This window comes from Notolepis coatsorum (genome assembly GCF_963971535.1).
Source record: "Notolepis coatsorum genome assembly, chromosome: 8".
Classification (NCBI taxonomy): domain Eukaryota; kingdom Metazoa; phylum Chordata; class Actinopteri; order Aulopiformes; family Paralepididae; genus Notolepis; species Notolepis coatsorum.
In genome coordinates, this window is record NC_140172.1 from 127,547,321 (window position 1) to 127,570,472 (window position 23,152).

Below are 23,152 nucleotides of genomic sequence, written 5' to 3' on the forward strand. Positions count from 1 at the left end.
TCCTCCCCACCGCATGTATATATTCCCTCCCTGCCGTATGTATATTTCTCTCCCACCCACCCACCCCCTCCTAATGTACAGTCCCCTCCCCATCATATGTATATACTCTGTCAGGATCTAGGGGTAACAGTACTGTATATTTGAATACCATTTATGTCACAAATGTATCAGTACTAAATACCTATATGTCCCTATGCCATAAATGTCATGTATGTTGTGTATGTCATAAATGTCTATATGAATTGAAAATGGGGGACCCTGATGGAAACAAGACAAACGTCTTTCTCAGGTCTGCATCCCCTTAACAATTGTATGTATTGAGCCGTACTGTATTGTACCCATTCTGCAATCTGTTAAATAAAGTTTTCATTCATTCATTCATTCATAGAAGGAGCACGTTGAGTGTTAGACTCAGACTCCTAAGATGTAACACTGAACGTCACAGGAAGTCCTTCATTCCAACAGCCATCAGACTATATAACGCCTCACTGTGCCTCACTGCCTCACTGAGCACAGAGTAACAGTATAAACTCTTGCATAATCTTCCTGGACATTTTGTATCTACATTGTACATTTTTACTGTACATTTTTACTGTACATTTTACTGTATATTTTTGGCTGTATATCTTAGAATGTATATACATATTTTAGAATGTATATCTTTGACTGTATTATTCTTTATTCTTATTTTTTATTTTTGACTACCTAATTATTTATCCCAGGTCTTGCTCGAAAAATAGATCATTGGGTCTCATTCCCGAACGGATTTACGACAAGAAATGTCCTCTCAGGCGTATTTGCGACATATTGTGACAACCCCATCCCTCTCCAGTCCACACACTGACTCACTCATGCACTCACACTACATTACTGATATTACCTGTCCATTCATTCTTAAATTTCTTTTGTTTGTACATATTTAAATAGCATAATTAAATTACTTTTCTTTACAAACCTCAAGTACTTGTGTGGTCTCCCTTGTTTTGTCTGTACCTTGAGTTTGGTTCATGACAATATTAGGGCTGAAAGAGAGATTCCCCAAACTGCCCTGAGATTGCATTCGGCCGTGGCTGAGAGCAGAATTTAAGAGTGCTGAGGAGCACACTTATGATTGATTGATTGTTTGAACATTTTATTAACTTGACAGACTGTGTTCTCCATGTTCTTAACACTTTCAGTGCCGGCCATAACGTTGATTAATGTCCTTGAGTGCCATCATCCACTTCAATGATAGCGTTAAAAACGCATAATCTATGTTTTAAATTATGGCTATGTGTCTAATCTGCCCGTCGCTTATCAATGACTTGTTTGCAGTCAACATTGTCAAAACGGATAGTTTTTTAATCGGTTCATATCCTTTTTATAGCATTTCGAAAAGCGAAAGTTTTCTCGAAAATTTCCGGAAAATAGAAAGATTCCCTTATAAACGGCATTTATTGGAATATTCTCGAATATACGTTGTAATTTGTCTGCCTATTTATGAATTGTTTTAAAATAAACGCTAGATTATCGATAGTATTTATGTGTACTTATGCACGCTATAGAAGCAAGCTGAGAAATCGATTACCTCATTTCCACACACACACACACACACACACACACACACACACACACACACACACACACACACACACACACACACACACACACACACACACACACACACACACACACACATATACAAATACGGGACACGCTGTTATCTCAGTGAATACAGCTCTGATTATCCTAAAACTGGTAACATAGACTCCTTACCTTAGATCAGATGTTCTCCAAAAAGATTATTCCAATTCCTGATCGCCATTCCAAATATCGATCGCGTTTATTGATTGATTATTGGCTGCTGTAAATATATATTCCAGGCTGCTTTCCAACTCGCGATCACTTCCATGTTCATCAGATCCCTTGCCAGCATAATGGAGCCAGTTGGCTCTCCCCACACAGATCCACCAGTTTAATCGAATGGCCTGCAGTTACACAGGGATAGACGATAGGGGGCGGTATTTTCCCATCTGAGCTCCTAGAGGGGCTGCTGTACCAACGGGAGACTCGGTTGATGAAATATGAATTCAGATCTCTAATAAAAAAATCAAATGACAATTCGCATTGTCGGCACTCAACGGGGGGCATGAAAAGACGACATAACACGTGACTGGCACTCAAAGTGTTAATGGCTTTATTTGGGAGGAATCATAGTGATTCCTTCATGTCAACCCTACAGGCCTCCTTGGAATTAATTACTTAATCATAATTAAAATAAATATGACAATATTTGTACGATAAGAAATTACGCATTTGATGTCGGAAAAATAAATAATATGGATTCATCTGATCTCAGGGCAGCTGGATTAACCATATCTGAACCAGCTATTTTGGACAAATGTATAATTACTTTAATTACTCAGATATTCAAACACAATTATGCAATTATTGTGAAATGATTGAAAATAATAATTATTTAATGCCTTCTGTGGAATTTGTATTTCTTATTTGTTACATATCTGTTTTAATGATTAATTATACATTTGAAAGAATGCAGGTTCTAGCCAACATGCAATATATCCCATTGATTGGTACAATGGGACAGACCTTTGTTTGATATAGCTATAAACCTGCATTCCTTCGAATATATCATTAATCAATTAAACTGATATTGAAATACACTATGTAGCCTACTACACCAACACTGAAATGACAGTGGATAAATAAATAAGAACTAAAGCTAATCGCGTGGAAATAGACTGCATTAATATTCCATAAGTCTTGTTGTGTGCGCCACACACATGCACACAGTATAGCCTACATGTCTAATGAATGAACAGTAGGCTTATATTATTCTAATTACTTGTTTCATTAGGATTTAGTAGATACTATATATATGCTCAGCCCTATATGTACAGTAAGTACAGTACACATATTAAGGCCGCCAGAGTCGGGCGTACCATGAGCGGACTGCATGGTGGACTGTACTATGGTCTACGGGGTGGGCAGCACAGTATCTTTGCTGCTCTCCTAATAAAACAAGTCATTAGAATAAATATATAATATAATAAATATAAATATAAATAAAACAGCCTCTCCCTGAACGTCAGCAAAACAAAGGAGATGATTGTGGACTTCAGGAGGTCGGGGGTCAAGGACTACAGCCCCCTCAGCATCGACGGGGCACCGGTTGAGAGAGTCAACAGCTTTAAGTACCTCGGAGCCTACATATCCGAGGACTTGACATGGACCACACACATTGACAGTGTTGTGAAGAAGGTACGACAACGCCTCTACTTCCTCAGGCGCCTAAGGAAGTTCCAAGTCAGTCAGAAGATCCTTAAGAACTTCTACTCATGTACAATAGAGAGCATCCTGACTGGCAACATCACCTCCTGGTTTGGGAATAGCACTGCACAAGACCGAAGCAGACTACAAAGAGTGACACATTCAGCCGAACGCACAATTGGAGGGGGGCTCCCCACCCTCCAGAACATTTACAACAAGCGGTGCAGGGGCAAGGCTAAGAGAATCATTAAAGACTCCAGTCACCTGAACAACTGCCTCTTTGAACTGCTGCGGTCAGGCAAGCGATACCGGAGTCTCAAGGCGAGCACAGAAAGACTCAGAAGAAGCTTCTATCCCCAGGCCATCAGGCTGCTCAACGAACAATAAACACTACACAACAACAACCATCAAACGCACATAGCACACACATCCACACGCACACACTCACTTTAAACAAACACACTGTAGCACCCACTCCCCACACTTTATAGCACACACTCACTTTAAACAAACACACTGTAGCACCCACTCCCCACACTTTATATTTATTGATGAAGGATTGCACTACAACTCGTACACCTTACTGTAAATTGTACCTAAATTGTACCTCATCCCATTTCTGCTTTGCACTATATAGTATTGTACATTAGTACACTGCATAGTATCAGGGACGTGCACAGTACTTTAGAGGGGCAGGTGCTCAAAGGCTGAAAAGGGCACTGGGCCTGTGCTATTTTTGGGGGCCCTTTTTGGGCGGGGAGGGGCCTTTTTATGCTTTTTGGGGGGTTTTGGTGATCAAATATTGAATATTGAACTATAATAATGAGTGCAGGAGCTCACTTATCCTTGAAAGACACTTTTATCACTGACTTAAACGGCCCATACATCTCCATAAATGTTCAGGGCGGAGGGAATAAGTGCTTACCCTACAGACCCCAAGTCTGTTAGGACAGCAGACTCGGTTGGCACTGCTCAAAACATACCCTTTTAAAATAGCTTTTAAATGAATTATTATCTTTATTTCATTGTCTTGTTTTTCTTTATTTCTATCAATTTTACTTAAATATTTTATTATACTTTGTATTATACATTTTACTCAACCTCAGCCAATCGCGCACTGCCCACTAACCAAGGGAAAAAAGTAAAGATCTGTCTGATGAAAAAAACAGCTTCAATTATAGTCACGCGCCGCATTTTTTGGCAGTAACAGTAACGGCGTTATTAAGATTGGAAGAGTAATCCGTAGATTACTCGTTACTGAAAAAACTAACGCCGTTAGTTACGCCGTTATTTATAACGCCGTTATTCCCATCACTGGATGTCACAGTATGATGTCATAATCAAACATTGTAGCACATTTGTGATGTCACAGTATGATGTCATAATAGAACATTCTAGAACATTTGTGATGTCACAGTATGATGTCATAATCAAACATTCTAGAACATTTGTGATGTCACAGTATGATGTCATAATAGACATTCTAGAACATTTGTGATGTCACAGTATGATGTCATAATAGTACATTCTAGAATATTTGTGATGTCACAGTATGATATCATAATAGACATTCTAGAACATTTGTGATGTCACAGTATGATGTCATAATAGTACATTCTAGAACATTTGTGATGTCACAATATGATGTCATAATAGAACATTCTAGAACATTTGTGTACAGTATATATTCAACAATTCTCTCAGAAGACTTCAATCTGTGAGGGATCAGTACAAGGTGTCATATGCCGAGGCAGTTAAGTCAGTTGCGACTGTGAAAGAGAAGGAAAGGAGACAGGGGGTGAACAGGGTGCAGCAGGGGAGTCAGCAATCTGCTCCAACTCTGTCAGCCGCGCCTCCTATTATTTCCGATGCGTCTCGGTCTGGACCTGGTCTGCCAGCCGCGTCTCAGGATGAGGTGATGATAATGACCAAGACAGCGTTTCTGGCTTTCATGGTAGAGGTGGTGGCGGGAGTGAAGGACGGTGAATCAAAGTCTGACGTCTGTCGAACGGTGGCTAATGCAGCTGAGAGGTTTTTGGGGGTAGGGATAAGGCCAGATGAAATCCATACTGTACTGGAGAGTGGGGTGCTGGGTGAGGGTGGGCAGCGGCCGGGCAAGGGTGCTGCACTGGGGGCAAAGGGGAAGGAGAGGAAAAGTGGGGTTGAATGGCAGAAATGCAGGAGTAGAGGGGCAAAGGAGAGGGAGAAGAAGGAGAATGAGAAGAAAAGTGGGGGTGAACAGTCGTGTGCACTAGGGGCAAAGGAGAAGGGGAAGATAAGTGGGCAGATAGGCAGGGGGCGGACGACAGACAGGGAGAGTGAGGGGGACAGCAGTATGGAGGAAGAAGAAAGAGGATTAGATCACTGATGTTCTGTATTCTTCAGTGGAATGCCCGGAGCCTGATCGCTAATGGACAGGAGTTAAAAAGATTTGTGGAGGAAGTCATAGTGAAACCTGAGTTAATTTGCATTCAGGAGACGTGGCTGAAACCTAGCCTTGAGTTTGTTATTCCAGGATATGAGTGTTTAAGAAAAGACAGAGTTGGTAGAAGAGGCGGAGGGTGTGCAACTTTCGTTAGAGAAGGGATCCAGTATAGGGCATTGGACATAACATCTAACCTTGAGTGTGTGGCAGTGGAAGTTTGGAGTAATCAGAGCCATAGTCCCATAACGGTGCTTAATTTATATAATCCGTGTAAACAACTTATTTTGCCTGAGTTTGATGAAATTATGCAGAAGGTGAGAGGTCCAGTTATATGGGTCGGTGATTTTAATGCTCGTAACCCATTGTGGGGAAGCAATAGTAAGGACAGTAATGGAGTCGTGGTTGAGGAGATCCTGGATAAGCATGAGCTAGTTATGATAAATGATGATAGACCGACTAGGTTTGATGTCACAAGGGATACTTGCAGTCACATAGATTTGTGTTTTGCCTCCTCGGGTTTGGCTAGGGTTGGAGAGTGGGAAGCGCTGGATAGTAATACTATGGGAAGCGACCACTGTCCTATTCTGTGCAAATTTGGAAGGGATCTGATAATAGAAATCGAGGAGAGGGTGCCCAGGTATAATTTTTCTAAAGCTAATTGGGAAGAGTTCTTGGAGGCGGCCCGAAAGTGGGTAGGAGAGATTGACTCTGAGGGGAGTGTAGACGAGTGGAATGCTTCTCTTAGTGAGATGATACATAGGGCAGCGCAGGGCACAATCCCTATGAAGGAGGAACCCAGAGCTAGAAGGATGGTTCCCTGGTGGAATAAAGAATGTGACGTAGCTGTAAGGAATAGGAATAAAGCATACAAGAGGGTGAGACAGTATCCAGGGTTGTGCCAGTCAGTAGAATATAAGAGGTTAAGGGGAGTAGCACGAAGAGTTATTAAAGATGCTAAAAAGAGTAGTTGGAGGAAGTTCTGTGAAACACTAGGCCCTGAGACTTCTGTGAGGCAGATGTGGGCAGTCGTACACAGAATGGCTGGAATATATAAAAAAAGCTCGATTCCAGTGATTCAGAAGGGGGGGGTAGAAGCAGTAACCAATAAAGAGAAGGCAGACATGCTGGTGGAGGCATTTCAGGCAGTGCATAACTCTGGGAGTCTGGGGGAGGAGAGAGGGAGAAAGAGGTCTGAACTGCTATCGCAGAATGAGTGGAAGTTGAGAAGAAGCTCAGAAAATAATAATCTGATTAATTTGTACTTTACAATGAAAGAGTTAGGGGATGCTATCCAGGCTGGTGCAAATACGACGCCTGGCAGAGATGGATTATCCTATGAATTATTTAAGAATTTGGACGAATTTGTAATGATTGAAATACTGGGTTTGTTTAATAATGTGTGGCTAGAAGGCTGCTTGCCAAAGGAGTGGAAGCATGCCGTCATCATTCCTATTTTGAAGCCAGGTAAAGTAGCGGCTGACCCAGGGTCTTACCGACCCATAGCCTTGACGTCTGTATTGTGTAAAATTATGGAAAGGATGATTACTAATAGATTAGTTTACTTTTTAGAAAGTAAGGATCTTTATGTTGGGTATCAGAATGGGTTTAGAAATGGCAGGTCTACAATGGAATCAGTAGCTGTTCTAGACCAGGACATTAGACAGGCTTTTGACAATAAGGAAGTAGTGATAAGTGTATTTTTGGATATTGAGAAGGCGTATGACTCTTTGTGGAAAGAGGGGCTGCTTTTGAAATTGTATGACCTAGGAGTTAGAGGGAGATTGTTTAATTGGATAAAGGATTTTCTATTAGACAGGACGATCCAAGTACGTGTGGGGGGGCAAACCTCAAAAACTGTAAAAATAGAAAATGGCACCCCGCAAGGAAGCGTGATTAGCCCGGTCCTCTTCGATGTGATGATTAATGACATTTTTGGGCAAATTGGAAAAGGATATGGGTTGTCTTTATTTGCGGACGATGGGGCCATATGGAAACGAGGGAAGAATGTTGAGTATTGTTTAAAGCAGGTACAAAGAGCTCTGGGGGATGTAGAGGAATGGGGAGACAAGTGGGGTTTTAAAATATCCGCCTCTAAGTCTAATTATATGATTTTTGGTTTTAGAAAGAGGGTGCCTAGGGGAAGGCTGGTTATGTATGGATCTCCCTTAGAGAGAGTAAAGGTGTTTAAATTTTTGGGAGTTTGGTTTGACGAAAGATTGAATTGGGCTGTTCATATAGAGAAAATCCTGGCAAAGTGTGAAAGAATAGTGAATGTGCTGAGAAGTTTGGCTGGGAGTGGGTGGGGAGCGGATAGAGAGACCACGTGCATGATATACCAGGCGATGATCAGGTCAACAATTGATTATGGTTGTTATGTGTACGGCTCTGCGGCCAAGTTTAATTTGCGAAAGCTGGATGTGCTTCAGTGCAAGGCTTTGAGAATCTGCTGTGGAGCTTTTAAGACCACCCCTGCTTCAGCACTATTGGTGGAAATGGGGGAGTTGCCCCTAAACCTGAGGAGAGTAAAGTTAGGGCTACAGTACTGGGCAAAATTGAGTGGGACAAGTCTGTCCTTCCCAGCTAGGTGTTTACTTTCAGGAGATGGGGATAAGTATAAACCTTTTTTGGCCAGTATTGATCAGTGGGCCAGGAAGTTGAGACTGCATCAGGGGGGAGTGGCGGAGCACACTCGGTGGCTATCAGTGCCATTTTGGCTATTGCCTGATCGAGTCATTGAACTTAGGTTCTTGAAGGAGGAGGATAAGGGCGAGATTGTGGAGGAAATAGAGAGGTTCCTTCTGGAATCAGGGGCTCTGGAGGTGTACACTGATGGCTCTGTGGATCCTGAAAGTGGGAGGGCAGGATTTGGGTGGTGGGTGCCTTGGTTAGGGATCGGTAAGGGACAAAGAATATCCGATGGCAGCTCAGTATTTGTGACAGAGTTGCTTGCCATCCTCTGGGCATTGTGGTGGGTGGAGGAAGTGGGACCAAGCCAGGTGATTATATGCTCTGACTCGGCTGCTGCACTGATGGCTCTGAGTGCAGGTGGGTCTAAAGCTCGCCCTGATCTCATTCAGGAAATAATGTTGGTTTTATATAGGATTGCGAAGGCAGGCTGGTCAGTGGAGTTTTGTTGGGTCCCGGGACACGCTGGGATTGCGGGGAATGAGATGGCTGACTCCCTTGCCAAACAGAGCCTGGGAAGGGAGGAAGAGATAGGTATTTCAATGGGAAGAGTAGAACTCAGAGATAAGATAAAGAAAGGAGTTGAGGCTGAGTGGCAGGATGAGTGGGAAAGGGGGACCAAGGGAAGGCACTATTTCTCTCTGCAGCCTCGGGTCAAGATTAAGGTGGAGGGATATGGGTCAAGGAGTGATAGGGTGAAGATGTGTAGACTGAGGCTGGGGCACTGTGGGTTGAACAGTAGCTTGTTCATTGTGGGCAAACATCCAGATGGGGTGTGTGAATGTGGAGAGACTGAAACTGTCGGGCATGTCTTCCTAGAATGTGAAAGGTATAGGAAAGAGAGGGAAATCTTTTATAAAAGTCTGGTAGAGCTGGGAGTATCTTCCTTCTCTCTTAAATCATTCTTTGGCATGGATAATGAGAACCACCAGTTGATCACAGAGGCAGTGCTGACATTTCTGCATGCTTCAGAGTTGTACCAGAGGATATAGCGTTAGTGTATGTATTAGTATTGGACAGGCAAGAGGAGCAGAGAAGAAGGAGAAAGTGTGAGTTGAAGAGGCCTAAAGATGGAACACCACTAGTGTAGTATAAGAAATCCCGCGGAGGGGGGCTCAGACAGGAAGTAGCAGCAGTAGCTGCACTCCAATGGACAATGTAGGTGATGACGGGGTCCAGTAGAAGAAGAAAAAGAAGGAGAAGAAGGAGAAGAAGAAGAGCCCATAAAAAGAATTGCGGAGGGCAGTAATACGCCTCGATGCGTCTACTCTGCCGGAAATTCAAATAAGAAGAAGAAGAAGAAGAAGACTTCAAGATCTCAGAAGACTTGTTTCCGGCTACTTGTCTGTAAGCTTGAATATATTCTGTAGATACCATTTTAAAATCACCACATGGAAAAGGAAACAATGTCCTGTACAATCCTTAATGAGCTGCGTCTGGAGGGAAGGTTCTGTGATGTGGTTATTAAAGTCAACAGCACTGAGTTGAATGCCCACAAGGCCCTCCTGTGTGACTGCAGTGACTATTTCAGGTAAGTTTAGCTTGGTTCAGGTTAGCTTGGTTCAGGTTAGCTTGGTTCAGCTTAGCTTGGTTCAGGTTAGCTTGGTTCAGGTTAGTTTGGTTCAGCTTAGCTTGGTTCAGGTTAGCTTTGTTCAGGTTAGCTTGGTTAGTAAACAGATACCATACTGTACTTTTACTGTAAACAGATACTATACTGTACTTCTACTGTAAACAGATACTATACTGTACATCTACTGTAAAAAGATACTATACTGTACTTCTACTGTAAAACGATACTATACTGTACTTTTACTGTAACCAGATACTATACTGTACTTCTACTGTAAACAGATACTATACTGTACGTATACTGTAAAAATATACTATACTGTACTTCTACTGTAAACAGATACTATACTGTAAAAAGTTACTATACTGTACTTCTACTGTAAACAGATACCATACTGTACTTCTACTGTAAAAAGATACTATACTGTACTTCTACTGTAAAAAGATACTATACTGTACTTCTACTGTAAACAGATACTATACTGTACTTCTACTGTAAACAGATACTATACTTCTACTGTGATAAGACCCTATACTTCTACAGTGAAAATATATGACTACACAGGACAGAATGTTGCTTACTGTTTACTCATCAGATATCTCTATACTCTGCGTCCCACAGAGCCCTCTTCACTCGCTGGAGCGACTCAGAGAAAGCAGTCTACACTATCCCTGGGGTGTCCCCGGGTATGATGCAGCTCATCATAGAGTACTCCTACACACGCTTTGTGCTGGTGACAGCAGAGAACGTGGAAGAGCTTCTGGTGGCTGCAGACCAGCTTCGCGTCACTGGCATAGTAGGAGCGTGCTCTGACTTCCTAGAGGGCCAGCTGTCTCTGGAAAACTGTGTCGGCATCTGGAGGTTGGTGGACATCTACTGCTGCCCTGACCTGAGGCGCAAGGCCCATCTCTTCATCGTGTGCCACTTTGAGGAGATGTTGCACGTCTCACAGGAGTTTGTGGAGCTGTCCCTGCAGCAACTGGTGGACATCATCGAGAGGGATGATCTAAACGTGAAGAGCGAGGAGACGGTGTTCGAGGCCGTCCTCCGTTGGATCGACCACTCCCGTGAGGAGCGTAAAACACACATCCCTTTGCTGCTGCCCAAGGTAACTAATTGTATTACGGATACACAAACATGGTTGCTAGTGCCTGAGCCACATTTATTTTAAATTTTATTTTTATTATTTTACTTTTTCTTGTTTGTCTGTCTCTTGTCAAGGTCATTATGATTCATGTTACTGTTATTATTGTTGTCGTCGCTGTTGCCATTGTTATTATTATTATTATTATTATTATTATTATTATTATTATTATTATTATTATTATTATTATTATTATTATTATTATTATTATTATTATTATTATTATTATTATTATTATTATTATTATTATTATTGTACTGTTATGTTCTGTTTTATGTATGAAAATAAAATAAAATAAAAACATTTATATAAAAAAAAAAAACGAATTGTATTACTGTGCATTACATTGAAACAACACTAGGTTCCCTAGTACGGTGGTTCTCAAACATTTGGGTCCAAACTGTTCCCTAGCAACAGAAACTGTCTACAACCGATGTCTAAGTTGTACCCGCTGTCTGCTTGTCTCTTCCCAGGTTCGCATGGGCTTGATGAGGCCTGACTACTTCAGGAGCAACGTCCAGAACAACCCTGTGGTGAGGGACAGCCACGACTGCAGGCCCCTCATCCTCAGCGTCCTGAACCCCCCTGGCTCCGACAGGCTCCCAAACCCCCTGATGCGCCCACGCCGGCCCCAGGAGGTCCTATTGGCCATCGGAGGCTGGGGTGACCGCATCCTGACCATGGAGGCTTACGATATCCGAGCCGGTGGATGGATGGACGTGAGCGTTGAGAGGGAGAGTCCCCGGGCCTGCCACGGCACCGCTTATCTCCACGGTCTGGTCTACTGCGTCGGTGGTGGCTGGGACGGCGTACAGGTTCTCAACAGTGTGCGCAGGTTCAACCCCGTCACTCGCAGCTGGCTGCAGGCAACTCCCATGCACTCACTCCGCAGTGGGCTCAGCGTGGTCGTGTTGGACGGCTGTATCTACGCCATGGGAGGGGAAGTCGGACGCGTGGTACTGAACACCGCAGAGCGCTACGAGCCTGAAACCGACCAGTGGACAGTGATCTCACCCATGCTGGAGCGCAGGGTCGACGCCGGGGCAGCAGCCCTCCAGGGCAAGGTGGGTGGAACTGAGGGACACAGGGTGCTAGATGAACACAAGGAACGTTAGATCAGAAATCATAAATGTCTTTATTGCCAAGTAAGCTTGCACATACAAAAGATGTGTCTGGGTCCTTTGGTGCATCAACATTAACAGACAATTAAAGTAGAATGAAATCAAATGGAATATATAAACTAAATTAGAATATTCTTTCTTATTACAGGTTTACATCTGTGGTGGCGAGAACAAGAGGGCGGGGTGTCTGTTCACAGCTGAGTGCTACAGCCCAGACACTAACCAGTGGACTCTGATCGCCCCCATGAGCACCAGGCGTTGGGGACTGGGAGTCGCTGCATACGGAGGAAGAGTCTATGCGGTAGGTGCACACGGAGACAAATGCTTTATACTAGATATTTGTAGATATGTATTTGACTTTTAATGCCTCTGTGATGCCCTAATTTCCCTAAATGGATTAATACAGTGTCTGCCTGCCTTAACCACACACTAAAACATTCCTCTCATGTGTCCTGTCCTCAGGTGGGAGGGTGGGACAGTAGAAACGACCTGCGTAGCGCGGAGGCCTACAGCCCCTTGACTGACTCCTGGAGCGCCCTGCCCAACATGCTCACCCCCCGCAACAGCTTTGGCATCGCGGTGCTGGACGACCTGCTCTTCGTGGTCGGAGGCTACAATGGCTCCAGAACCATCTCCAAGGTGGAGCGCTACGACCAGAGCAGCGACAAGTGGACTGTAGCCGAGGACATGAAGATCCGGCGCGGTGACCTAAGCTGCTGCATAATGCATGGCCTGCCATTTAATATGAGCCAGTACGCTGCTCCCCGTGGAGGAGGAGGAGGAGGAGGAGGAGGAGGAAGAGGAGGAGGAGGAGGAGGAAGATGAGGAAGAGTATGAGGAGGAGGAGGATTAGGAGGAGGAGGAAGAGGAGGAGGAGGAGGAGGAGGAGGAAGAGGAGGAGGAAGAGGAAGAGGAGGCAGCAGGGGATCCATCTAAGAACCTTAAACATTTATTAAACCAAAAGAAATCCTAGGAAATTAATAAATTACTATCAGCCAAAGGTGGTGCATTTCTTTCTTCTAGTAATTCAGACAATATCGGTTTTTAGTTTGTGTAATGTAATGTAATATCTGTTTTTAGTTTGTGTAATGTAATGTAATATCTGTTTTTAGTTTGTGTAATGTAATGTAATATCTGTTTTTAGTTTGTGTAATGTAATGTAATATCTGTTTTTAGTTTGTGTAATGTTATGTAATATCTGTTTTTAGTTTGTGTAATGCACATAATATGGGAACTTTTATCCATATGCTAGCCCGGCATAGTTCTGACAGCTGTCAGTTTATATATATATAAATAACTGTCTTTTACTAGTACCTTACTACTATGTACTATGTTACTATCCGTATACTACTACCTACCATGCTAATATGTCTATTATACTATGCACTCAGGGTGTAACACTCAAGTTCAACACTATTTGACGAACAATGCCACTGACCATAAGCTGCCAGAGATGCACATCTCCTGCTGACCAGAAAACCACACACTTTTCTGATAGTGGGGTGCCTGGACAATCAGTCATTTCAAATGTATATGCGAAAGTTTCGTTTTCACTTCTAATTTGAAGATAAGGATCTATAGAACAATTTTGGCTTGAGTGTCAAGGAACCAGTTGAATTTAATAAAAATGTATCCAAAATGGCCACAATCGAAATCATGAATTCTTTAAAAACGTCTTAATGTTCACACAATTGCTGTGTAATATAATTTTGTATTGCTATTTTAAGTTAATACTGTGTGAGGAATCAACTGGAGTTCAAATATTGATGTTTTGGATATTCTGGTATGGCAAAAATCAAAGATGGCTGCAATTTCTGTATTTATTTCGATTTACGCTTCATACCTTTTATTCTATTGAACCTAGAATGGTGATGTTGGTGCCTGTACCTATGTTTTCATGAATGAGTAATTGAATAAAAATTAAATAAACATGATTGGAGCATATCTTATATGATATTTCACACAATGAGACAATAAATATGTGGAGAACTAGAGTTAGATATGAGAACTGTAAACAACAGTTGATTGTGAAGAACAAACGATGATTGTGAAGAACGTCCTCATCACAAGAAAGGATCTGCATCTCGGCACCAATGTCAACGCCATGCCAAAGACCTGATGGAGGTGTTGCTGAGCAATGGGAATCCCTTTGAGGAGGGCAGTAAAGACGGTTACATTAGACAATAAGGTGTGTGAGTCTGCGGCTGCTGCCGTATCTGTCCATCAACTCGAATCTACGGGACAAGAGCAGTACAACAATTTCAGGAAGAGTGCTTGAATCAAATGACAGACTTCTGACAGCACCGATCAAGCGAAATGCAGAGCTCTATGCAGAGCTCTATGGGAAAGCTTTTATTGTGCTAGACACAATACACGTCAAGTAGAGATATTTCTGTTGACGTGCAGTTAGTTGCGCCAGGTGTAACAAGACATTTTCTCATTCCTGTCAAATAAGTTGTTAACAGATGGACAGTTCCCAGATGACAATGATGTCTACATCACTGCAGGTGATCAAGTCCACCATGTTGGAAACAGTCCACCAATGGATCAATGCAACCATGAGGAAGCTGACATCTCCTCCACGCCCTCCAAACATCATCAATTGGGAGGGTGCATACTGGAGATACAGATGTTTGTCGTAATCCTTCTGACTAATTTCCATCACATCAAGCCACTAACAGATACACACCCACTCAGGGACGTGCACAGGACTTTAGAGGGGCAGGTGCTCAAAGGCTGAAAAGGGCACTATACCTGTGTGTGTTTTAACCGAGCGCGCGTTAAAACAAGCCCGTTTTTTAAGGGCCCTTTTCAGGCGGGGGGCCCCCTTTTTATGCTTTTTGGGGGGTTTTGGTGATCAAATATTGAATATTGAACTATAATAATCAGTGCAGGGGCTCACTTATCCTTGAAAGACACTTTTATCACTGACTTAAAAGGCCCATACATCTCCATAAATGTTCAGGGGGGAGGGAATAAGTGCTTACCCTACAGACTCCAAGAAGTGCTGTATATTCTGTATTGTTTAATATAAATGCATTTTTTATTCCAATCCCAATTTGTATTTGAGATTCCCGAATCCCATCGGACTTGACTTCTTCGTGTCCCTCAGTGAGTGTAATACCAGCATTCAACTGTATGCGCCACAGCGGTTTCTATCATCATCATCATCATCACCACCCACGCTATGCATAAAATATATCGGTCCGCGGAGAGGCACGCTGAGGAGGCCGTGCAAACTCTTTACCTAATATTTTGATTCCATCCTGACATTTTTCAGTAGGAAGGGCAGTCTATATGCATAACGAAATTTTTTATTTTTTATTTTTCAGAAAGGGCACTTTTTTTACGAGGCTCAAAAAGGCAGGTGCTCAAGCACCCCTTGGGCTCTATGTGTGCACGTGCCTGCATAGTATTGTATATTATATGGTAACTCAGTTACGTCTATTCTGCATCGAACATTGTACATATGTCTATACTGAACACTGTGACCTCATTTTCTACTTCTAATTTACATGCTATACTATGTTATTTGATACTATCTTGTCTAGCACAGTCTCTGGAGCGTAACAGTAAGAAGCATTTTGTATGAAAGTATTCTGTACTTCTGTATGACAACTATTAAAGAAACTTGAAACTTGAAAACTATAAGCCTATACTGCGTTCATTCATTGCGCGCGTAGGCTATACAGTACTGCACGCTGCGGCAGGTGCACCACGAGCTGTACTATATATGATGACAATATATTAAAGGGGAACTATTTTACTATTTCTTTCACTATTTGGGCACTTTTACACAATTCCTATGAGTCTATGGAACACCTCTGTAATATATATATTTTTTTTATTCATTGTTTTGTATTTCTAATCAAGTCCTCAAAAACAGCATTTTTCTACCTCAAGATTTCGAGCTGTTTTGAGCCTGGGCTGCAGGTGCCACCTAAACCACTGCGGAGCGTCCCAACATTAACATGCAGCAGCGACTATATGACATCACATATAAGCACATTTTCAAACGACTCAGTTCAGTGAGGGTGAATATTGTGAGAGGAGAATTGGAAGAATACGCCAATATGAGAATTTTGAGACATAGATCATATTAATATAAGTTCACATAGCTAGGAAACAATGCTAAACACTCGAAAAGGCCATTTATAAGATAGTTCCCCTTTAATCTAATATCATTTTGATCGATCGCAAAGCGCTTCCGCATATCGGCCACCATTTTCACACGGCTGCATCGTCAGTTGCATTCTAATGAGCTGGACAGGTGTGTCTAACTATTGACTTTTTGCGATTTCATCTGCACACTGCCCTATTGGCTGCCTTATAAGGAGCTTCGGAGGCGTGGTTTGTAATGCAAATTACCTGATCGGGACGCGCGTTCACATTTCAGAATGGTGACATTCCTCAACGCGGTATCACAGCTGTGATAGTTTGAGCCACTTAAGACATCTTCCCCACGCGTTGGGGCATCACAGTGAACTTGTCGTTGATTCTGTCTCAGTCTGTTCCAAGATAAGTCTTCCAAGAGAAGTCTTTGGGAAATATTGGGGAATGCGACCCATTGATCTCAAGTGACTACCTGGTAAAATAAAGGTTAAATAAAATAAAAAAAATTATTGTGAGCGATCTGTGGTGCTGAATTTCCCTCAGGATCAATAAAGTACTTCTATTCTATTCTATTCTATTCTATTCTATTCTATTCTATTCTATTCTATTCTATTCTATTCTATTCTATTCTATTCTATTCATGAACAAACACTGTCTAATCCCTGTTTATTCCTTGAGTTGTTTCCCCCCCCAAAAGAGGCGCGGCAATCAAAATTCAGGGCGGGTGATGTATTGCCGGTTTGAGGCAGCTCGCTAACTAGCTACATTTAGGGGGGGAAATCATGTGAACTTGGATAAAAGGGACCTGCAGGCAGCTTGGCAGGAGATTCTCTATTTTCTCCTGTGCTGGTATAGCTTCACTTTCCCCATTCAGCTCTAGCAGCTGTGAATGAGGATAAAACAGCAACCTTACTATGACTGGAGAGATAAAAAATGGTACTGTAACAGCTTGAGCTGAAGCCAGGGGATTTAGTTATGAATCCTTTTGTATTTGCTGTCTGCTTTCCTGCCGTAGGTTTTGCATGCTGGCCAATTTCTGAGCTTTAGGTCTAGAAACACTTTGGGTGGGATCCACAAAGAATGGATTGCACGGTGCTAATTGCACCCTTACTTACAATTCATTATGAAATGAAAATGGGGGACCCTGATGTAAACAAGACGAAAGTCTTTCTCTGGTCTGCATCCCCTTAACAATTGTGTATATTGAGCCGTACTGTATTGTAAGTAAGGGTGCAATTAGCACCGTGCAATCCATTCTTTGTGGATCCCGCCAAAAGTATGGTAGTTTGATGGTAATTTAAGTTTTGCCCAAATCACCCATTGTAAATAAGTTACCACTTCTGCCACGTAAATAGCCTACCATGGTATAATCCAATTTAAACCATAATGTGGCATTATATCTATTATGTTTTGGTCTCTACCATCATCGCAGCGATCAAACAGATTTATGCCTTTTTGTATTAGTATGACTTCCATTTGTTGTTTCAGTGTTGTCAGTTCAATAACCTTCATTAAAACACGTGCAATGCATTTTGTCTGTGAGAGATATAGTATATAGTCTACATACAGTATGTGCGAGAATGAGTGCGAGAGAGCAGACCTCATGAGATCTCATTATCTTGGAAATGTTTTGCCCTGAGACACCACTGTGATGTATAGCCTACAAACCGATTAAAGGGAAAACCCACCCTTAAAACCCTTGAAACAGTGTTATTCCAACAATCTAGTTAAGTGAATATCTACAAACATCTCCCTAGCCTGACACATCACACTCTACTGCTCCTTTAATCAGACCATCAAAACTTAAAATGTGTGATCAACACACACTTTTTGGAGTTGGTCAATTGACACTGAATTAGTCCCAGACTTTGTTAGCTCAAATATACAAGATTATATACATTATAAGATTAATCTTTTTGCAGTAAATATATATTTATTTCAAATATATTTATATATATTTGAGCTAACAAAGCCTGGGACTAATTCATTGTTACTGTATATATAGCTTCATTACATCCAAATTAGTTTTATTTAAATGTAGGGCTCGTAGCTCTACATCAAAAAATTTACCCATATCCCAGTGAAGTCACCATACTAAGAGTTGTTTCACTATGCCATATGGAGCAGCCCCAGATGCCTAGGTATCTAGGTGAAGCTATAGGAGAAGCTTGGAGGCCAGATTGGAAGAACACCACATTTACACTCTCTGCCACCTCAAGAGAAAACACTTGCTTCCATCTGTTGTGTCGGTAGGAGTTGCTGTCACGTCGGTTATTATTAGAAATCAAAGGCAGTGAAAAACAGTACCAGATATTGGCCATGTGAAGGCACCAGCGCTACGTTTCCAATTCCCCTACCGCTGGTCGACTGCAGCTGCCTTTGCACTGCATTTACATAAACAGAATAGCTGTTGCAAACTCCCAATTGCTTTGCATTTCAAATCACATGATTTGTATCTTTCTAGCAATCCCCCCCCCCCCCCCCCCCCCCCAAGCCGATTCACTCGCATCATGCATATCTCACCTGCAGCAGTTGGGTCCGTTAGACCCACATCGATCAACATGCACTCTTGAGACATTCTGATCATCTTCTCTTTTCTGTTCCAACCTCATTTTGTGTATTTAAAACAATTTGACCCCTCCCGCATCTTAAAACTTGTGCTTTGAACGGTTCATTTCTGTGATCCATCGTTTTTGTTTTTGATTAATAGTTCATTATGTTATGTTAATTGTCTTTATGTTGCTGTTGCTTACCGCTGTCACTTCCCTTTGTATTGTGTTTTTTTTACATCACAGGACGGGCCTTGAAAACGAGACGCTACATCCCAAAGGGGCTTATCCTGCGGAACAAAGAAATACATTTCCACACATAAACACGGGCGACCCAGGTACACACACACACAAAGACACACCGTTGTTAAAATTGTACTATACGCCTGTTTTCATCCATCTGTGTGGGGGGGGAAAGTGTGTTTATTTTCCCATGGAAATCAATGTCATGCCAAAGTACAGGGACACACCGCCGCTGACTCACAACAGACGTTCTGTTCCCACCTCTGTGTTAAATTCCTTGACACTCGCTTTTTGATTAAAGCGCACGAGGCGGCCACCCCTCTCCAGCGCTCCGGGCCGCTGATGCGGAAACATGCTATTAAACATTACACAGCAGCACCGGAGAGAGCCAATTCCTGAATCACAGTCTGCATTGCACCATCAAAGATTCATATGCACGCCGGTGGCATAAATATTACACCGCTGATATCCAACGAGGTTAATTCCGAATTCAGGAATGATCTGATCAATAAATAAAGCCGACGTGCGATGCGTCACCCCGAATCAGGTGACTCGTATCGGTACACTTTGTTTTGACTTTATCCTGCTTAATCCTGATTTAATGACGATTCCAAACGACAAGACGGACTGCTTTAGTTCTCACACTCCAACGTTACACTTACTACTATAATCAATTATTCAATCTTACTATGGGAAGTTACTGACAATGGATTGAGGTAAGCGATTAATTCTTAATTATGCTTTCATTGTAATGTTCAGCCTGATTAAAAAATCCAACCCTTATCAAGAAAATTTAAAGTGTAATTGTGTTTTTGTTCATTGTCACCCCTCCCATCAACTGTTCTCTCTGTTCTCTATCTTCCATCTTCCTTTCCATTACCCTCTCTCTCTCTCCCCCCCCCCCCCCCCCCTCTCTCGGCCTCTCACACTCGCCCTGTGTTCTCAGCTGATAAAGAGACACTTTCTCTTGCCCTTGCCACTTAAAGGTAGGCTAGGCCATTTATTTAAGAACCATTTTAATAATATTTGGTGAAATTCTCTTCATATGCCAGCAGCTACCGACAAATCAAATGCACTGAGAACCAATCCGCTCTCTGTGACTCTCCGAGTCCCAGGCCCTGTAATCACACATTCCAGAGTCTCAGGATGGCCTGAGTCTTGAGAACCAATCAGTTTTTTTTTTTTGCCAAACGGTGTTCCAGGGGTCGCGTTGGAAAACAAAACCCACCATCGTGTTCCTGGTTGGAAAGCCCACGGTGTTTGTAAAACTGCCTGTCGTTTAGAGCAGGGGTTCCCAAACTTTTCAGGCCAGGGCCCAGAAAATAAGGCGTCAGAGAGCCGCGGCCCAATGCACATCGTCGGGCTTTTTTTAATTAATTTTTTGCCAGGCGACCGATTTTTTAAGCCAAATATCACTTCAATCCTATTAAGTTAGTTCAAGTTAGTTATTCATTTATATGTGCTATTTATGAGAGGGCTAACTTGTTGCAAAATAATAATGATAATAATAATAGCCTCATTAAAATACTATTGTTGCTTCGGTTGTTTTCAGCGTTTTATGTGCATAATCTGTTATTTCGTTTGAAATGTTCGTTGAAATAAGTAGATTTTTCGTTTTTGTTTATTTATTAAGTTAATATAAAACCATAGTCACATTTTAGAATACAATAGAATAGAATTTTAGAATACAACTAGAAACACTGTCCTGGCCTGCTTCTAAGTTCAGTGGCCTGACAAAAATAAAAAAAAATAAAAATAAAAAAATAAAAATAAAAAAATAAAATTTTAATTTTTTTTAAATCATCTCGCGGCCCACCCGTGGCTGCTCGCGGCCCACCTTTGGGTCGCGACCCCGACTTTGGGAACCACTGGTTTAGAGGCCCGGGAAATATTTGTATATATATATTTGATGAATCCCGTTTGAAGCTGCCTGTGCCTCTGGGAGTCTGTGGGAAGCCGTGTGCACAGCGGCGCACGGTGCCGAGCATCAAGAGTGATGCCGAGCTCGCTCCATTTCTGCCGGACATGTAAACTCACTCTGGCTCATCTCTCTGAAATCACCTGCTCCATCTTTAAGCCAGGGGCAAGATGTAAAAAAAAAAAAACACTTTGTGTATATCCACTACAAAAAGAACAAGCAAACACAATGATGGAAAAGCGTTCACACATTTATTCTCAGATTTATAAAACCGTACGGCATCAGCATGCAGGGTTTCTTGTTGTAATAATATCATAATACATTTCTTTTCTTTTTAGAACTGAAAGACACCCAAATAAGGGGGTGGTGAGTCAGACAGCAGACTATCTATTGGATCTTGAAGTGAGACTGGAAAATGCAGATGGACTCAGAGTCCCCAGTGACTTGTGGTTAGAAATTATGAACATAGACTTGTGTGCACATGAAGAAACTACATAGTTTGGCCACGAAAAACAACAAAATGTGTGCCCAAGAAAAACTCACAGGTGCCCGTATACTGGGGCGACAGTGGCTCAGGATCAGAAGGTTACCAGCTCGATTCCAACTCCTCCCGGCAGTGTGTCGAAGTGTCCTTGAGCAAGACACTTAACCCTGTAACTGCCCCCAATGAGCAGGTTGGTACCTTGCATGGTTGTCTCCACCATCACACAGTGAATGTGTGAGTGAATGGGTGAATGTGAAGCACAAGTTCTTAAGGATAAAAGCTCTATATAAATGCAGTCAGACTCAATTTACTTTACCTTAAACCTTAAACATGGCTATCTTGGTAGGGAACATTCTAACAAGTCATGACTCATGACTCTATTCTATTCTAGACTCTATTCTATTCACATGAACAGATAAGTAACAGATGTTTGACTCAAATGTCAGATAGAACCATGGTCTTATTCCTGGGAGTTGCTTTTGAGTTGGTCGGTGTCAGTGAAGTGTATGATTTGTGCTCATTGCTGTAATAATATATACGTCCTCTGTGCTGCAGCCAGATCAAGCCCAAGACTTGACTCCAACCGGGCTGCTGTTGGGGGGTGTAGAGGAATTTACCACAAGTAAGGATGTGCTTAGTCGGATGTAGAACACAGGTTTATTTAGCTCAAACAGAGTATCATTATCAAGTACAGATAGGTTGAGAGTTATTGCTGGATGACTCCAGGAGTGATAAGGCCTAGTAGTATCCCCCCAAAGCGCTCTAGAATCCAGTGAAAATCTAGGTCTTTATAGTAGAGAGAAAGCGATTGTGGATAGATCGGGCTAGGTATTGGGTTGGAGGGGGGCCAGGAGGGGGGAGGGGGGAGTTAGAAAGGGAGGGGGGGTGGTGGTATCAGGGGAGAGACAAAGGTGGATAAATGGGGGAGGGTAGACATATTGGAGAGGTATGGGGGAATAATAAGAATGGGAGGGGAATGGACCATTATTCCACAGAGGGATGATGGTGCACTTCCTGCTGGTAAATGTACATTAAATATTAATATAATTAGTTGACTCTAATGTATAGGCTTTAGGCTACAATAATAAGTGAAATGTTTTTAGACTGCCTGTAATAATCCTGTTATAAATATTTGAAGAGTTGTTTTATATTTAAAGACTTAACATCTTCGTACAATGAGCTACATTCAATAATTAATTTGGGCTCAGTGTTTTTTTTATTAGGAGAGCTGGACTTGTCCTTTTAGGCCACTGTCAAACATTTGAATCCAACATATACCCTTCCCTCTTTATACATAATGAGACAAATTTAAGATGTTAGGCGACGTGGAAATTATTCTGTCAGCTGAATCTGTCTGTCTGTCTGTCTGTCAGTTAATGGAGGAACAAATACAAATGTAAGGGGGTAGGGATCAATAAGCTAAGCTTCCCTCTACTCCTTTGTTTGGACATGTCTGCTAACCAAACACAATGCTATTTTGTTTATAATTCCTGTTTTTTCTTTGTTCTTTTTTTAAATGTTTTTTTCCTTTAAGGATTTTTTAAATTTGTTGTTATGATTGTTTGGTCTGACGGATCAAGACACTGTGAGTTGTTTGAAGAAATAAGAAGAATAACATGTCCAAGAAATA